General features: G+C 43.1%; 1 protein-coding gene and 1 long non-coding RNA gene across 3 annotated transcripts in view; one reads left to right on the top strand and one right to left on the bottom strand.

The window, feature by feature from the left end:
• The window catches only part of LOC112253007 (adhesion G protein-coupled receptor A3), a 243671-nt gene that overhangs the window by 181728 nt on the left and 42526 nt on the right, over positions 1–19417 (top strand). The gene's annotated exons all lie outside the window — the stretch shown is intronic.
• On the bottom strand, positions 5776–7874 carry LOC112253020. The gene is made up of 3 exons (XR_002953925.2): positions 7464–7874; positions 6444–6890; positions 5776–6354 (listed from the first exon to the last, which is right to left on the bottom strand). It is a non-coding gene; the product is annotated as an uncharacterized LOC112253020 (long non-coding RNA).

Raw genomic sequence — 19417 nt, 5'->3', positions numbered from 1 at the left:
ATGTCTGTCTCTAAAAAACTGACATAGAAAATGGCAAATGTAATGATATTGACCTCAAAAGATTCCCAACGATTGAGCAGAGCAAGAGCTGAGTTTATCTTTCTGGATCAAGTGCCAATCTGTGACAACGGCTAATTTCCTTGAGTCATAAAAGTGCAAAGAAATTAGTTTAGACCTGTGCAGTTTGGAGAGGTCTAGCCAGCTTGACACAACTGTGGGAGGCGTTGAGTCAACATGGGCCAGCATCACTGTGGAATGCTTTCGACACCTTTTAAAGTCCATGCCCCAATGATTTGAGGCTGTTCTGGGGGCAAAAGTGGGAGGGGGAAGTGCAACTCAATATTAGGAAGGTGTACTTTCAGTGTATAGTTTTTCTGTTAGAAACATTTCAATTTGGCCATATTGTCCATATACCGGTATGCCAATTTCCATGAGTGTAAGGGGTTAATATGTGTGTCTGCATGTGTTTCTGACCGTGTGTGTTCCTAGTTACAGTGGATCTGACATTAGGTTGAAAGTCTCATCGTACTTCAGAATCGTCAATAGTTAGCCTTGCTCTGGAGCTCTCATTTACCCTGGCTCTTTTTATATAATTAAAGCTGTTCAAACAATGATTGGATGCGAACTAATGGCATTTGTCCTCAGATAATGTATGACACTGGGAAATGTTTTCTTTTTTTTAATGAGAAGGGTTGCCGAGGCAAGGCATAGCAATTTTATTCCACGTGGGTACCTCTTCTCTAGTCACACACAGGCAGTAATGGGATATGTGTAAAGCAGCCAGACAGACTTACTATCGTAATATGTATTGACTTGCATTTCATATGGTAATAATTATGGCAATACCTTTTGATGTTCATTGACCTGACAGTAATAGTTTACATGAATGAAAATGGCATGGCTGTGCTTGGAATAAAAGTGTCTCGTAATAAAAACACCAATATTTTGGTAAAATGCTGAGATCATTTTTCTTCGATTTGAACTCTCTTGCCATTTCATCGACGCGTGCGTGTGCTTGTTCTTGTGTCCGGCTGTCTGCGAGAGGGGGACGTTTTTGTGGGCAGAGGACGGAGTCATATTGCACATTTTGTATTTCTCCGGAGGTAAGGCTTTGCACAGCCGCGATTTAAATTTAAAACTCACTCAATTCTCCCTCCAGCCCGAATCCCATTCTACTGGGTCAGCAATACGCTCCCATATCAAAAGGTGAAAACTAATCAGTGAAATTCCCCCTCGCTCATTCAGACACTGTGTGGCAGCCTGCCTGCCTTACAAATGTCATAATGAGACCCAAACATGTAAATGGCTGAAGGATGAGATGGAGCGGTCACTTAGGCCTAAATGGCTGCAGATAGCAGAGCTTTCAGTGTGTGAAATGGGATTGGATGGCGTTGTCATGCAATACATAATCAAAAAATGGAAGAGAAGTTTGCAGAATAAAGGAGGGAGGGGTGGGAAATGGGAATACATAAGGGGTCAGAACTTGAAGCAGACATGGGTTTCTCAGAGATAGTTATACCTCACTCACACACACTGTAAACACGCACACTGTAAATACACACAGACATACTGCACGTATGGAAATGCAATAGGACACATTCAAGCAAAGGAAAAGCTTTCTCTCTCCCTCCTCTCCCAGACCTATCAAGTTGTGTATTGCTGCCACACATCATCGTAGGCCCAGTTATGGTCTGGCCTTGATGGCGATTCAGCAGTATCTAGTCTGTGGTATTGTTAAACAGCATTGCAGAGGGTTGTCTTTGGCAAGTCCTTCATCTGCATCAGCCAAATTTATTTTGAAGTGCTTTGGAAACAATGTGGTTTTTATGTTAATCATAATAGTAATCAGGGCTCTGACATTACACTGCTTTTTATGGGTGGCGGCACTCTGATGCCATTGGAGGGCTCTATTGGTTCAGGAGACAGCGAAGACAAATGTTGGACAGGAACAGATGTGAGGAAGTCTCTGGTGAGCTTTGTGATTGCACTAGCATTACGAGTTGTGAAACGGAGACTTCACCACTTTTTAACATCATATTCATTATTTCCAGCAACATAGGTGTCTACTAATGCCCTCCCCCTGGCTGAAAATCACTTATTTTAATGTTGATATAATTATCCCCAATGACATCATAGGGAGCGATTTTCTTAGGACCTTTTCTTAGTTTCTTTTTCACTGCAGAACATAGAAATGCACCGTTATCAAATGTACTGGTATGGTGACACTGGTATGGTGCTGAGCATAGTGTGTGTGTGCGTGCATGTGTGTATATGCACACATACATTAATGCTTGCTTGTGTTTATGCTCTTAGAAAAGCACTGCATTGTTCAAGTAGACCTTTAGATGTCATAATAGTCTGGCAGGGTATTTGACAAATTAATGTGTGTTTCATGTAGGTTGAGAGCCCTAGCTCAGTTAAGGTTGGAAGTCAGTAAGTAGCCAATAGCCACCACCTCCCCGTTTCCCCATTCCATGTATGTATTTCTATTGACACATTCAGATGAGTGGAATAAGCATGATACATGAAGATGTCTCATTTCATCCAGTATCCAGTCATTTGAAAGTTATTACCTCCTTTAGGCTTTGTTCAGGTTGTTTCTTTTGTTAATTTATACATCTAGTTCCATTCCTTCATAATCCCTTAGTTGTCATCAAGGTTCAGTAACATTTATGTAATGCTGAACAGTGAATGGGCTGTGCCACACATATGCAGGCAAACACACACACACGGGATCAAGGTCACTCCACAGAGCATTTAGTATAGCTTGTAGCTTAAAGTCTATTAAGAAAAGACACTGCAGTAACTAGTGATATAATTCAGATAAACAGCAAATGTTACCCCATTTTAATCTAAGGCAGAGGAAGAGACTCTGGGGACGTGATGTTAACCGTATCCTCTGATGTGTAAGTAGATAAATAAAGCACAAATTATACACACGACCCTTAAATAACAATGTTTGTCTGGAGGGACGTTCCACTGTTGTCCAAATGAGATTCATTATCTCATAATGGACCTTAATATGATGGGGTTGTATTTGATTAAACTTGATTTCATTACACTCTTAAACAACAGTGTGCTTATGTGCATGCCTCTGTCAACATTAAGTGGTAGTGAGTGAAGAGGAGCGTGTTCCTGTCTTATTCCGTCTCCGAGCTTATCAGAGCATTCAACTAGCAGCCAGGGGGCCTCAGTGAAATGTTTTATGGAGTCGTTTGATGCACCCGTGCATCACACAGTGATGTCATTTTGTGAAATTGTGACTGACCAGCACAAATCAGTTCGATTTTTTAAAAACTGGATAAAAGTAGACTCAGAGCTACAAAATTGTATATCACACACTGCAATTGAGAAACAATTAAGTAATTCTGCTTTGAAAGTTGATCCATTTGAGAAAAGGACCTTTGAAAGCTGTGGTACCTACTGGAGAGCTCTCCTTTGTCTACACCCATTCAGCATGGTTCACACCCTCAAAAACCAGCCCCACCCATCTCTAAGGATTCACCTGAGGTCATGTGCTAAACAGTGAGTAGTGTAGTAAAGATAAAAGACTAGAAGTGGTAGTAGCCTACAATAAGGAACAATTACAGGTAAACATGGTGTCTAAATTGATGAGTCATGTGAAATAAATGTTATAACCCCCAGCCACATCCAGTGGTGGAAAAAGTACTAAATTGTCAGAGTTAAAGTATAAATAAATGTCAAATTCCATATTATAAACTAGACTGCACAATTCCTTTTATTAGCGTTAGCCAGGGGCACACTCCAACATAATTTACAAAGTATTTGACTTTAGTGAGTCAGACAGATCAGAGGCAGTAGGGATGTTCTCTTGATAAGTGTAGGAATTAGACAATTCCTGTCAGAATGTAAGTAAGTACTTTTGGGTGTCAAGAAAAATGTATTGCGTAAAAAGTATCATGAATGTAGTGAAGTAAAAGTAGCCAAAAATAGTAAAGTAATGTATAGATACCACAAAACAATTTTAGTACTTTCAAGTATTTTTACACCGCTGCCCAAATGCCTTCACACCAGTACATTAGCATACTTTATATACTGTTACACATGCACTTATCACATGTATGGAATACTAAGTTAAGGTCAATCAACTGGAGTTGAAACCCGAGTGAGGTGCACATGTACAGTACATAAAGATAATTTGTGGTGGACACTTGATATGGTCACATGATATTGTGGTACAGTGGGGCAAAAAAGTATTTACTCAGCCACCAATTGTGCAAGTTCTCCCACTTAAAAAGATGAGGCCTGTAATTTATCATCATAGGTAAACGTCAACTGTGACAGACAAAATATCCTGAAAATCACATTGTAGGATTTTTAATGAATTTATTTGCAAATTATGGTGGAAAATAAGTATTTGGTCACCTACAAACAAGCAAGATTTCTGGCTCTCACAGACTTGTAACTTCTTTAAGAGGCTCCTCTGTCCTCCACTCATTACCTGTATTAATGGCACCTGTTTGAACTTATTATCAGTATAAAAGACACCTGTCCACAACCTCAAACAGTCACACTCCAAACTCCACTATGGCCAAGACCAAAGAGCTGTCAAAGGACACCAGAAACAAAATTGTAGACCTACACCAGGCTGGGAAGACTGAATCTGCAATAGGTAAGCAGCTTGGTTTGAAGAAATCAGCTGTGGGAGCAATTATTAGGAAATGGAAGACATACAAGACCACTGATAATCTCCCTCGATCTGGGGCTCCACGCAAAATCTCACCCCGTGGTGTCAAAATGAACACAAGAACAGCAAAAATCCCAGAACCACACGGGGGGACCAAGTGAATGACCTGCAGAGAGCTGGGACCAAAGTAACAAAGCCTACCAGTAACACACTACGCCGCCAGGGACTCAAATCCTGCAGTGCCAGACGTCTCCCCCTGCTTAAGCCAGTACATGTTCAGGCCCGTCTGAAGTTTGCTAGAGAGCATTTGGATGATCCAGAAGAATATTGGGAGAATGTCATATGGTCAGATGAAACCAAAATATAACTTTTTGGGAAAAACTCAACTCGTCGTGTTAGGAGGACAAAGAATGCTGAGTTGCATCCAAAGAACACCATACCTACTGTGAAGTATGGGGGTGGAAACATCATGCTTTGGGGCTGTTTTTCTGCAAAGGGACCAGGACGACTGATCCGTGTAAAGGAAAGAATGAATGGGGCCATGTATCGTGAGATTTTGAGTGAAAACCTCCTTCCATCAGCAAGGGCATTGAAGATGAAACATGGCTGGGTCTTTCAGCACGACAATGATCCCAAGCACACCGCCCAGGCAACGAAGGAGTGGCTTCGTAAGAAGCATTTCAAGGTCCCGGAGTGGCCTAGCCATTCTCCAGATCTCAACCCCATAGAAAATCTTTGGAGGGAGTTCAAAGTCCGTGTTGCCCAGCAACAGCCTCAAAACATCACTGCTCTAGAGGATATCTGCATGGAGGAATGGGCCAAAATACCAGCAACAGTGTGTGAAAACCTTGAAGACTTACAGAAAACATTTTACCTCTGTCATTGCCAACAAAGGGTATATAACAAAGTATTGAGAAACTTTTGTTATTGACCAAATACTTATTTTTCACCATAATTTGCAAATAAATTCATTAAAAATCCTACAATGTGATTCTCTGGATTTTTTTCTCTAATTTTGTCTGTCATAGTTGAAGTGTACCTATGATGAAAATTACAGACGTCTCATCTTTTTAAGTGGGAGAACTTGCACAATTGGTGGCTGACTAAATACTTTTTTGCCCCACTGTATGTCACAAAATCATGTTACGACCACACACACCTCAATATTTTGCTAAGTGGATGGTCTCTACAGAAGGTGTAAACAGTACAGCCAGATGGTTACTTGCATAGTAGCAATATCAGAAATAGGCAGTGTCAATATAAATAACATACTGATATTGTGTAACGATATCAGTGATAGACGAGGTAGTTCTATGCATACAATTAGGGGTGGCTGAACGGCAGGAGACTTTTTGTTGTTGTTGAAATAGTAGCAGCAACATGTGTTAGGAGGGAGTCATGTGAATAGAGGCACTGCAGATAGTGCTGATGACTGGTCCGTCCGCACCACGCATGAACAAGGGAATCTATATTCGGAGCGCCTGTTTCTGTCCTGCCCTTGACTTTGGTGCAGGACATGTGACATCCATACCCTCTGTCGCAGAACTCCCTGAGCTTGTCAAATATAGTTTGTCCAGCTGTGTCCAGTCCAGGTGGTGCTTTCACAGGCAGACCATCTATGGGAGGATGGATGCGCAGCAGCCGAAACCTGGTCCCGACAGTCCGATAATGCCTTGGCGACAACACAAGGCTCAAGAGCATTGAAGCTGTAAAACAGAGGGGAAAAAATCTGACATTTACAACCCTGCACAACATCAATTCACCTCTGAAAGTTTGGATAAGAATAACCTCATACAGTGAAAATTATTTATCTGAAGTGCTGGTACTGCTTGATCTGTGGAAGTGGCCTGAAGTAGGGTCAGGTGTAGTTGCCAACCATAGCTTTCCACCAGCACAGTCCCATCCTCCAGTCCAACCAGCTGTGTGATGTTGACCCGTCACAGGGCTGTCCTTCACAACACCTGCAATCTCAGACAAAGTTTTGACTCTGGTCTTTCTGAAGCGCTGCTTAAATGAGGCCGAAGCACCAGTCGGGCAAACTTGTGATTAGAAAGTGAAGGTCCAGATTGTGGTGGAGCTTGTGTATACCAGAGCACAAACGTGTTCTTGTTTTGGCCACTGCAGTTATCATAATTCAGGTCCACATGTGTTTTCTCACGTAGCTGATGCCTTTGCTTGCGCCAGCTCTCCTTTTGATGACTGTATGACTTATGGATTAGAGTCAGGCATGTTCTGATTGATGCTGAAAGAGAAATTCCATATACAAACATTTTAGCATTATTATACAATATCACTACACACAGGGAATGTTAGCTACTGTAGCTAGCCAGCTAATGTCAGCTGTCTAGCTAACAGCAAGCATTAACTAGCAATACAAACCGATTGGCATAACTAGCTAAAGTTGACCAATAGGTTCAATGTTAGCTAGCTAACATTAGGCTATAACTAGCCATGTGAAATGGCATTCTGAGAAAAATAACGGTACACAGTTCATACGTAAATTAATGTTAGCTAGCCAGCCACCTAACCTCAGCTAGCTAACAGCAATGCTAACAGCAAGCTTTAATTTGGGGTCTTTTGTTTAGACATGTCACGTTAACTAGCTAAAATATTAAATATAATCCCAATCCAGAGTAACTTTACTAGCAATATAAACCGATTGTTTTAGCAAGCTAAAGTTAGGTTCATTGTTAGTTAGCAAGCCAGCCATCGAACTCCAGCTGGCTAGCTATCGGCAAGCTTTCGCTTACAATGAAAACAACTTTCTGCCAAAATTAGAAACGCATACTATCTGAATGCGTAGCTAGATTCTTACCTGTATACACGGATGAAAGCTTCACGGCAGACTGCAACCACTTTTATAAGACATGCTGTGTTTCCGTTTAGTTTGCACAGCTTGTTTGACCGGTTGTGTTCCACTGATTTCAAAACGTATTTTCAGAGTGAGAGTCAGCACTGCATGGCACGATCGTCGTCACAACTTTCCCCCACTGACCCTTTGCCGATAGCGCCTGATAAATCAGAAATTCAGGGCAGCAACGTTATTGAGCGAAGTAGCAACATATTTTCAGTTCTCCATGGCTAAAGTTAGATATTTTCAAAAGAACTGTAGGCATTACGAGCAGCTCATTTTATAGACATAAGTTGCAACACCGCAGAACAATCCAAACTCATCTCTCGGCATGTCGAATTGCTATGCTTTATCTCGGCCAGGTCGCAGTTGCAATTGAGAACTTGTTCTCAACTAGCCTACCTGGTTAATTAAAGGTTAAATAAAAAATAAAATAAAATGTCCAGCCCACTCATTATCTCATCCAATCATGGCTAGCGGGAAGGTTGCTGTCTTTCACTGCTTAACCAACTAGGCTCTTAATTTAATAATTGTATTCGTATTTACAGATTACATACACGTTTGATATTAAGGTACATGAAAGTTCACATGTTCGAGAAGGCATTTCTGCCAAAAAAAACCGCTTGTTGAATAAAAAACAAATGTACGTTCAAAAGGCTCTCCTGTGAAGTCGTAACTTGCGACATACGCCTAGTTTCCCGAATGGGTCACATATTTAATAGCTTCCTGTGTGTTTATGCTTGAGACTCACCATTTATTGTAATGGCTGCAGCTCAAAATCCTCTCAGGCCGATAATGTGACCAAACATGGGTCAAAATATTTCTTATATCTCTCAGATATAGGACAGACACTTCAAAACCTTATTCCTTATGATTCAGTTTTTGTGTTAACAAATGTGTTATTCAATGTGTTTCTATGGGTAATAGCAGTAAAGGCCAAATGTAACGTTTCATAATTTTTTAATATATTTTTATACCTACAGGGGTCCTAAAATTCTATATCAAATAGATCAATTATCAATTTTATGACCATCTTTAAACAATTCCATATGTTAGCTTAGTAGATATTGCAATCTAAGGTCTTAGACCTACAGGGGTTAATGAATGTTGCATGTCTAGGGAGTTTGACTAGCCTGCTCCTCTGAGTGTTATTGGGTGGCTGTAGATGGGTTTGATTTATACACTCTCCAGTTCGGTTCCAGCACGGCAGCCCAAGGATGATAAAGCATGGTGCTGGATGGAGTCAGAAGCCCTCAGGCAGTCCACCAAGGGATTTTAGTGTGTATGTGTGAGCCTCTGTATCTCTGTCGTATTCATGTGAGGGAGAGAGAGCAAGAAAGAGCTATTGAGCGCATGCGCTACAATTGGACAATTTGACCATAATCCCTAAATCTTTATGAAAATAAATATTGGTATACAGAGGTGAGTGATTCCAGCAACATAGCACAGCACCTCCCAGACCCAACCGACTCGTAATCTCTCAATGTAACTGGGATCTTATGAGATCATGGATCGGATTGGGCCAGGTTTAATTGACACTAGTAATCTGATTTTGAGGATGTTGGGGGAGAACGCGTGCCGTGTGGATTAAACGTGTAGCAACAACACAGACACGGGATAAAGAGGCTGTTTGGCTGCAGAGGGGAGAGGGACAATGGGGCGTGTTTAGACGGAGCATGGCAGCTAATCCAGAATAGGCTCAGCCGGCTTGGGCACAGTAATATTGCGGCTCAGTCTGTAATGAATTGTGCTGTCATGGCACCGCTAAACGCAGTAAAAAAGGCAGTGCTCACTGTGATGTAATAAGATTGTAAAAATGATAATATCTGTGAGTGGTCTGGATGGAGGTATCATATTGGAGGCTGGCTGGCTGCTTTCATCGTCTGACGCGGAGAGTAGGGCTGGGTTGGGAAGAATGTGAGAAGAATGGGAATTGTTCAGAGCCTGGTGCTAAAAAGTATTGCAATAATCACTCATTATCACTGCTTTATAAACAAATGGGATATGCTGGCTTGTTTTAATGTCCCTACAGGCAAAGTATGATGATTGGATATTGCATGATGTGTATGTTGTGCTACTAGAGACAACATCAGCGATGATAATGATGAAAGGATGTTTTGCAATTGAGAGAATATGCAATGGGAGCAATTGTTTGGAAGATCATGTTGATGCCAGACACAGTCTGTCAGTATTTGGCATCAATCACCCAGCAGTCTTTGTTTCACTGTACTCAGTATTAGAGGCAGGGTTTGTGTCAGTCTGTCTCTCCCTGCATCTCCCCTGGAGTATAAACACTGGGACTGGCAACACTACAAACTATTTGTTCAGGGCAGGCAGTCAGACACCCTGCAGCTTGCTTCGCCATTTTTTTGGTGAAAGTGACATCTCCGTCCAACCCCACTCCTCCATATTCCCCCTCTTTACTTTACACCCCCAAACCAGGACACCTTTTTCCTCTCCTATCTTCCTCCAAACCATGCTCTAGTCTCTCTTTTTCATCTCCCTTGATTTTATTTTGCTTGACCATTTAAAATACATACAAATTGTACAACCCCGGGAACAGATACATATACCAAACATGTTGAGGATCTGAACACAAAGTCAAAGACTTGTTTCCATTGTGGTCCTCTAGGCAAGGGTAGCATTATATATATAATGTACACACACACACACACACACACATATATATATATATATATATATACATACATACCACACATATGGGGTCATCTGCAGCTATTTGTTGAGTGAGATGAGACTTTGCCACGGTCCCTTGCCATATATATATATATATATACACAAAAAGGAAAATATACACACCTAGCAAATCACTCCACTAGCACAGGGTTGTTTACATGATTAACCAAGCCCTGCAGGAGTGTTTGAACCTATGACTGGCAGAAACGGCTTTAATCACAGGAGTTTGTTCCACTCTACCGCTGCCATATATAAAAACATGTTTAATGAAAAATGAAAAGCTGAAATGTCATGAGTCAATAAGTATTCAACTCCTTTGTTATGGCAAGCCTAAATAAGTTCAGGAGGAAACATTTGCTTAACAAGTTACATAATAAAATCATGTGCAAGAAAATCATTTCCTCATCCTGAAAATGTTTCGATTTTTTTTTTAAGTTACTAAGAGAATCCCCAGAGACTCGAGGGCAGACTTCATCCTAAAAGCGAACAAGGAAATAAAAGGAGACCTTCTGTTCTACACAGATGATCTTAATGCATGGCACACAGCTCTCCACAAGACCAACAATGAACTTCAAATGTCAGAAAACAAAATAATGAGGCAAACCCGGAAATATAGCATTAATATTTTTAATAACTGCAGTGATGGTTCAAGGTTCGGAGGCCAGTCTGGATCAATTCGTTCGCTACCTCGATCAAATCAAACCTATCGTTGCTGTCCACTACCTACAACAGCCTCCACTCCCTCTGTGCCCCAGTATGTAGTCCCCAGCATCCCTCTCCCTCCTTCGCCTGCAGCAGACACAGCCCTGAGCATGCCTCTCTCACACGTGACACCTGCAGTACCACAGCGTCTTACAGAGGAAAGGATCAGCCTGGTGCGTCAGCATAGGGATGAGATCTGGGAGCTGCAGTGTGCAATGAAAAATGTTTAAGTTTGCAGACTTAGAGAGGAACTGTCCGGCACAGTCAACACCAGCCACATGCAGGACCTGCAGAAGGAGCTACATGACCGAAGGCAGGAATTTGTCAGCCACCACCATTCACTCTACACATATTACCGCAAAAACCCAGGACCAAGCCAGCAGCTGAATCGGAACCCACAAATCAGACTCTCCTTTAGACCTGCATCTGTTGTCCCTTCACAGAGACTGGAGAACAGCCAGGAACACTGCCCCCCCCGCGCCACCCTCTTCAATTCTCCCTAAACCCTCCCTCCCATGCTACCAGACTCGGCCCACCTTAGTACTGCTCCACCACTTCTCTCCCAGGAACTTCATGCAGATACACTGTGCTATGCCCAAGCCGTACGCCGTACGTTAAAGAGGCCCCACACAGAGTTTGGGGCATCGCCCGCCACACTGCCCTCCATACCACCCTCTTCAATTCCCCCTAAACCCTCCATCCCATGCTACCAGACCCGGCCCACCTCAGTACAGCTCAACGCGGCCCGCCTCATCATAGCACAGCTCTACCAGACCCGGCCCATCACAGCTCTACCAGACCAGGCCCACCTCAACTCAGCCCAGGTCGACCACTTCCTTAGGGTCAGGCAAAACAAACACAAAACATCAGCCTACATATGCTGAGAGTTTGGAGCTTCGCCAGCCACATTGCCCTCCACACCACTCTTCTCAATTCCCCCCCACAACCTCCCTCCAAGGCTTGTTTTGATTACCCTCCCCACTCCCATCCCCAGGACAGGCCTGCAACGCTCCTACTCCCCATGGCAGCCCCAACTCTGCTACAGGAGCCACACCAAAACCTCCTGTGCAGACCAAGAATGGAGCATTGGCAACCACCCTGGTCCCTTACAGCAGCTCCACTCCTTTGGAAGGAACTTCACCCGGGTGGACTGAGCTCTGCCAAGACTGCTCTCCCAGTTCTCACCTCTGCATCCAGTGACTTGGGGGAGGTGTGTCAAATGCTCAGTCTGCTCTACTCTCACGTGGTTGGCAAGGGACCTTGGCAAAGTCTCAACTCACTCAACAAATAGCTGCAGATGACCCTATGCCTGTTCGCTGTTATGGGAATGAGCTTAATAACTCCTCTAACTTTAAATCTTGTAGGGGGCTTGGACTAATGCACCTAAATGTGAAGTATGATTCAAAAAATGGACACAATTGACTTTTGGGTACAGGACTTGTGTTCTGACATTCTGGTTCTCCCGGACACGTGGTTCTGTCTCTGATAAAGTCATCAGAGTAAATTATTATTACATATTTAGATGTGACAGATTACAGAAAGGGGTGCAAATATGTCACACCCTGACACACACCCGTCTGCCCGGCGCCGCCAGTGCCGCCCGTCTGCCCGGCGCCGCCAGTGCCACCCGTCTGCCAGGGGCCACCAGTGCCGCCCGTCTGCCAGGGACCGCCAGTGCCGCCCGTCAGCCAGGGGCTGCCAGTCAGCCAGGGGCCGCCAGTGCCGCCAGTCAGCCAGGGGCCGCCAGTGCCCCCAGTCAGCCAGGGGCCGCCAGTGCCGCCAGTCAGCCAGGGGCCGCCAGTGCCGCCAGTCAGCCAGGGGCCGCCAGTCAGCCAGGGGCCGCCAGTGCCACCAGTCAGCCAGGGGCCGCCAGTGCCGCCAGTCAGCCAGGGGCCGCCAGTGCCGCCAGTCAGCCAGAGGCGCCAGTGCCGCCCCTCAGCCCAGAGGCGCTAGTGCCGCCCCTCAGCCCAGAGGCGCCAGTGCAGCTGCCCCTCTGTCCCGAGCAGCTGCCCCTCTGTCCCGAGCAGCTGCCCCTCTGTCCCGAGCAGCTGCCCCTCTGTCCCGAGCAGCTGCCCCTCTGTCCCGAGCAGCTGCCCCTCTGTCCCGAGCAGCTGCCCCTCTGTCCCGAGCTGCCCCTCAGTCCAGTGGGGTCATTAAGTAGGGTCGCCGTGGCTAGGAGGCCACGGAAGCGGACAAGGTGGGGGACTAAGACTACGGTGAAGTGGGGGCCACGTCCAGCACCAGAGCCGCCACCGCGGACAGATGCCCACCCAGACCCTCCCCGATAGGTTCAGGCTTTGCGGAATCAGCACCTTGGGGGGGGGGGTACTGTCACACCCTGACCATAGTTTGCTCTGTATGTTTCTATGTTTTGGTTGGTCAGGGTGTGATCTGAGTGGGCATTCTATTTTGGATGTCTTGTTTGTCTATTTCTATGTCTGGCCTGATATGGTTCTCAATCAGAGGCAGGTGTTAGTCATTGTCTCTGATTGGGAACCATATTTAGGTAGCCTGGGTTTCACTGTGTGTTTGTGGGTGATTGTTCCTGTCTCTGTGTTTTGCACCAGATAGGGCTGTTTTGGTTTTCCACGTTTGTTGTTTTTGTAGTGTTCGTGTTTATCCTTTTTGTTATTAAACATGAATCAATATAATCACGCCGCATTTTGGTCCGCTCCTTCATCACAACAGGAAAACCGTTACACAATATATGTCAAATCGAATTTCATGGCATCCCAATCTTTCAATATTTCTGTTCCCAAGAGTTTTGAGCTCCTGGTTGAAGATGTCCATAAACCAGAATACACATATATTTGTTGCTGGGATTTACTGCCATGGCAGATGCTATTGATGCTATATATATAGTGTTCAACACCTTCTCTGTCGTCGGAGTTGGTCATTTTAGGGGGTTTGAATCTGGATTGGCTATCCCAGGCCTCCGATCAATTTAGGAGTATATGATTTTAATGTGACTCAATTGATCTCAAAACCTACACGGATAACGACTGCCTCACCTGGTTCACCAACTACTTCTCAGACAGAGTTCAATGTGTCAAATCGGAGGGCCTGTTGTCCGGGCCTCTGGCAGTCTCTATGGGGGTGCCACAGAGTTCAATTCTCGTGTCGAATCTTTTCTCTGTATACAGCAATGATGTCGCTCTTGCTGCTGGTGATTCTCTGATCCACCTCTACGCAGACGACACCATTCTGTATACTTCTGGCCCTTCTTTAGACACTGTGCTAACAAACCTCCAGACAAGCTTCAATGCCATACAACTCTCCTTCCGTGACCTCCAACTGCTCTTAAATACAAGTAAAACTAAATGCATGCTCTTCAACCGAACGCTGCCCGCATCTGCCGCCCGTCCACAGCATCACTACTTTGGACGGTTCTGAACAACTACAAATACCCAGGTGTCTGGTTAAACTGTAAACTCTCCTTCCAGACTCACATCCAATCCAAAATTAAATCTAGAATTGGCTTCTTATTTCGCAACAAAGCATCCTTCACTCATGCTGCCAAACATACCCTCGTAAAACTGACTATCCTGCCGATCCTTGACTTTGGCGATGTCATTTACAAAATAGCCTCCAACACTCTACTCAGCAAATTGGTTGCAGTCTATCACAGTGCCATCCATTTTGTCACCAAAGCCCCATATACTACCTACCACTGCGACCTGTATGCTCTCGTTGGCTGCCCCTCGCTTCATATTCATCGCCAAACCCACTGGCTCCAGGTCATCTGTAAGTCTTTGCTAGGTAAAGCCCCGCCTTATCTCAGCTCACTGGTCACCATAGCAGCACCTACCTGTAGCACGCTCTCCAGCAGGTATATTTCACTGGTCATCCCCAAAGCCAATTCCTACTTTGGCCGCCTTTACTTCCAGTTCTCTGCTGCCAATGACTGGAACGAATTTCAAAAACCACTGAAATTGGAAACCCATATCTCCTTCACTAATTTTAAGCACCAGCTGTCAGAGCAGTTCACAGATCACTGCACCTGTACATAGCCCATCTGTAAATAGCCCATCCAACTACCTCATCCCCATACTGTTATTTTTGTTGTTGCTCCTTTGCACCCCAGTATCTCTACTTGCACATTCATCTTCTGCACATCTATCACTCCAGTGTTTAATTGCTAAATTGTAATTATTTTGCCACTATGACCTATTTATTGCCTTATCTCCCTTATCTTACCTCATTTGCACACACTATATATTGACCTTTTATCTATTGTGTTATTGACTGTATGTTTGTTTATTCCATGTGTAACTCGGTGTTGTTGTTGTTTGTGTCACACTGCTTTGCTTTATCTTGGCCAGGTCACAGTTGTAAATGAGAACTTGTTCTAGCCTACCTGGTTAAATAAAGGTGAAATAAAAAATGTGAAAAACCCTGTTGATTGAATTACTTGATGGATTTAATTCTTACTAATAACCCCCATAAATATTTGTCTAGTGGAGTATTTGCATATGAGCTCAGTGATCATTGTCCCATAGTATGTATTAGAGATCCAAAAGAGCAAAATACCTATCCTTGTTTAATTAAGAAGATACATTATTTTTAATGTTTTTTTCCGCTCCAGGATTTTTACATGACATGTTCTACTCTGAAAATCTCTCCAAATGTTTTCCTCTGGCAGATAAACACACCCTTTTAAACAATTCAGAGTCAAAGATGGATCGAACCCTTGGTTTTCTTCAGAATTATCTGAGCTCATTCGGAGGAGAAATCAGGCCTGGGCCAAAGCAAGGAAAGCTGACTCTGTAGTGGACTGTCAATTTTTCAGACAATTGAGAAACAGATGTATTAAGAAAGCTAAATCAAGCTACCTTTGAAGCTCTGACTCTGCTGGTGGTACTTCAACATTTGGGAAAACAGTAAATGCACTGAAGTGTACAAATTCTTCTTCTTCCCTGCCTAAGCAAGTTCTATCTGACTCTGGCGTTATAACTTAGATGAAATGGGATAAGTGATGCTTTTAATCATACTTTGATCTCTGCAGGCATTTCATTTCAGAGAAACGGTGGTGTAGTTGTGTAACGGTTTTGACTTGAGGTTATTATTTTTAGGGGTGCCAGGTAGGTTGTGCCTACCAGAGAAAACATTGGTTTCTCCTTTTAGTTTGGGAGGGAATGAGTCCCACACCAATACAAAGGACTTATGTAAGTCAGGATGGAAATAAACTTTTCATAAACCCTTAAAACATTGGAAAGAACTTCAAAAACAACTATTATTTTGCGTGGGTTATATTACCAACAAATTATTAAAAACACATATAATAATATAACACAATGAGTTCTGGTTCATCCACAAATGTCCTGTACCTCGGGCCAAAAGAGTCCAGCCCAGTAAAGGAGTTCAGGGAACTCAAGGGACCTTTGTCACGCAATGTTTGTCCGTTCATTCAAGTGTAGCAAGGATTAATCATACAATCAATAACAATTATTCTACCACAGAACTTTAAAGCATATCAACTCTTACTAAGTCCTCAACTACAACTAACTACATAAATCATCACAGTATACATCAAAACAAATGAAATACCGTATACAAAAAGGTTGTAGTCAGACAAGCCAATCCGCCAACTGAGAAAGGCCACGAAGAACCGAGAGGTGTAGTCCACGGACGCAAAGAGTGGATCCGATCCTGGGTAAACTCTATTAGGCTACAAAACACAAGTTTAAAGGCAACAAAACAAACGAAATAGAGAAGCATCGGGAACTGAGGGTTGAACACATCCTCATTCACGTCTCCATCACAACCCCACTTTTGCGCAGCTGATGCTGGCTATTTAATTGGGAATAGGGAAAGCGCCCTATTGGAAGGAGAAGCACTGAGACGGTTCAGAAAAATTCAGGGCCGTCACAGTTGACCCTGGTCAGTCAATCGACTGCTCGTTTCTCTGCCAGCCTCTAGCTAACTCGATGGTTAACCTGTCAACTTCTAGTGAATCTTTGTTTGCATTTCAACTATTTACTCTGTGATGTGCTAGATGGCGTGCTTAAGATTTATGTTTTTTAAAAATCACTGGAGCTGATATGCTTGATCCATTTTTGCTGCAGCTCTCTGCCCCACTGATTGCTGAATCATTAACCCATATTTTAACCTGATGATTATATGTGGTACTATCCCCAAGGTTTGGAAGAGGTCCCATGTACTCCCCCTTTACAAATTTGGTGACCCTTGTGACCTACACTACCGTTCAAAAGTTTGGGGTCACTTAGTAATGTCCTTGTTTTTGAAAGAAAAGCAAATTTTTTGTCCATTAAAATAACATAAAATTGATCAGAAATACAGTGTAAAGATGGTTAATGTTGTAAATGACTATTGTATCTGGAAATTACTGATTATTTTCATGGAATATCTACATAGGCGTACAGAGGCCCATTATCAGCAACCCTCATTCCTGTGTTCCAATGGCACGTTGTGTTAGCTAATCCAAGTTTAGAATTTTAAACGGCTAATTGATCATTAGAAAACCCTTTTGCAATTATGTTAGCACAGCTGAAAACTATATAAAGAAATGTAATTGAAAAAAGGTCAAACGAAACAAAGTGCAGCTAGTTTGCAGTCTTTCCAGCTTCAGTTTGAAGTGATTGTGTTAGCTGGGTTGTTGTCTAGCTCCTCTGAACAACAGTGTCCTGACAAGTGAGCACATTGTCTTGTCATTGTCATTGTTACCGATGTATCCAAATAAATGTCACTAGAAAACAGCTTAAACAAATGCAAAAGTGGCTATTTTGCTATTATTCTGGCTTTGCTTTTTGACATGACTGTAAGTTAGCCATAGTTGGCTAGCTAGCAAGAAAGGGATAAGAACGTTTCCAGCCAGTATGACAGTGCAACATTTAGAACGAACGACTGGGTCGCATCAATAGGTACAGAACAACAACACTGAACCACTTGGTTACATCTCTTAAAAAATGATCCTTTTCTAATACAATTGTAGGCAGAAGTTGGTACAGAGTACAGTATATGATAGCTCTCCCCAGGTTCTGCAAATGTTTAAGACATCCTGTAACTCATATAGCCTCGCCCAGCCCTCCTTGCGTGAGTTTCCCTGGCAACAACATTTAAATAAATCTAACCTCCCCCTGACAGCAGCAACCATCTTGTCAGCAATTAAAAGCTCAGAAGTGGGTTTGACCGAAACTTGACCTTCCATCACAAGTATAGGGTCATAACAAGGTGAACAAGTTCAAGCATCTTCTGACAGGTGGCTGTTTTTATCAGGCCTGCGGCAGCCTTGTGTTCTCAGGAACCCAGTTGTATTCTCAGAACCTCAGATAGCCAGGTGGGGCCCAGACAGGAGGAGTATGAACGTAGGCAGTTTTCACCTTCTGATAGTGTCTGAAGGGCACAACACTCAAAACAGGTGTTAACACACACACACACACACACACACACACACACACACACACACACAGCGGTCTCAGGACCTTACAGTTTATCATAACACAATTTATTAACCCTTTAAAAGGTATGATGCATTGGTTTAACTCCTTCAGTTGCAAGAGATGCAACCCAGTTGTTAGGTCTTTTTGTTCTGTATCTATGGACGCGACCCAGTGGTTCGTTCTAAATGTTCCATTGCCATACTCGCTGGCAATGTTCTTATCCATTGCTTGCTAGCTAGCCAACTACGGCAAACTTACTGTCACCTCAAAAAGTGCAGCCAGAATAACAGCAAAGTAGCTGAATTTGCATTTGTTTAGCTGTTTTCTAGTGACATTTATTTGGATACATCCTGAACAATGAGCTAATGAGGTACGATTTTGCCTGGCATAGAAAATGTGCTCACTTGTAAGGACACTGTTTTTCAGAGGAGCTAGCCAACAGCACAGCTAACACAAATCACTTCAAACTGAAGCTGGAAAGACTGCAAACTAGCTGCACTTTCTTTCGTTTGACCTTTATTCAATGACATTTCTTTGTATATATCAATAAAAATTATGCCAGCTGATTCATGATTTCAACTGGCTGAGAAACGCTGCCTATCTGTCTCGTCCTGACACGTTCATTACTATGGGACAGCTGGAGATTGAATTTGAATATTGAAACAATGTTGCAAATGTCGGAGAGACAGACAGCAAGGTTGATACAAATCTCCGCTGTTGAAAAGTAATGTTATTCTAAAAGAAATGTGAGAAGGTCTAGATGCTTTTTATAGCGGAGATCAAATTTATAAATTGCTTGGCTGGGCTGATGAGATAGTGGATTGCACATTCAGATGGAACAGAGTAAATAGGCATTTTAACGTCATAGATTTAGCCGGTGGTAACTTGTGGAATAGTCACCGACTGGAATGCGGTTTAAACCAATCAGCATTCAGGTTTAGACCCCCCCCCCGTTGTATAATTGTGCATATGTAACTTTCTCACTCATTGTTATTCATTATTCATTCAGGACTATCCATAATCATGGTATCATCCACATTAATTTAGAAGTGTTTAGAAACATGTTCAATTATTAAAGTGGAACTGAAATCGTTTTAACAACTTTGCAGGAATGAAAAA

This window comes from Oncorhynchus tshawytscha, linkage group LG01, assembly GCF_018296145.1.
Source record: "Oncorhynchus tshawytscha isolate Ot180627B linkage group LG01, Otsh_v2.0, whole genome shotgun sequence".
Lineage (NCBI taxonomy): Eukaryota > Metazoa > Chordata > Actinopteri > Salmoniformes > Salmonidae > Oncorhynchus > Oncorhynchus tshawytscha.
The sequence above is the reverse complement of the archived record's forward strand: the minus strand, read 5'-3'. Positions and strand labels throughout refer to the sequence as shown.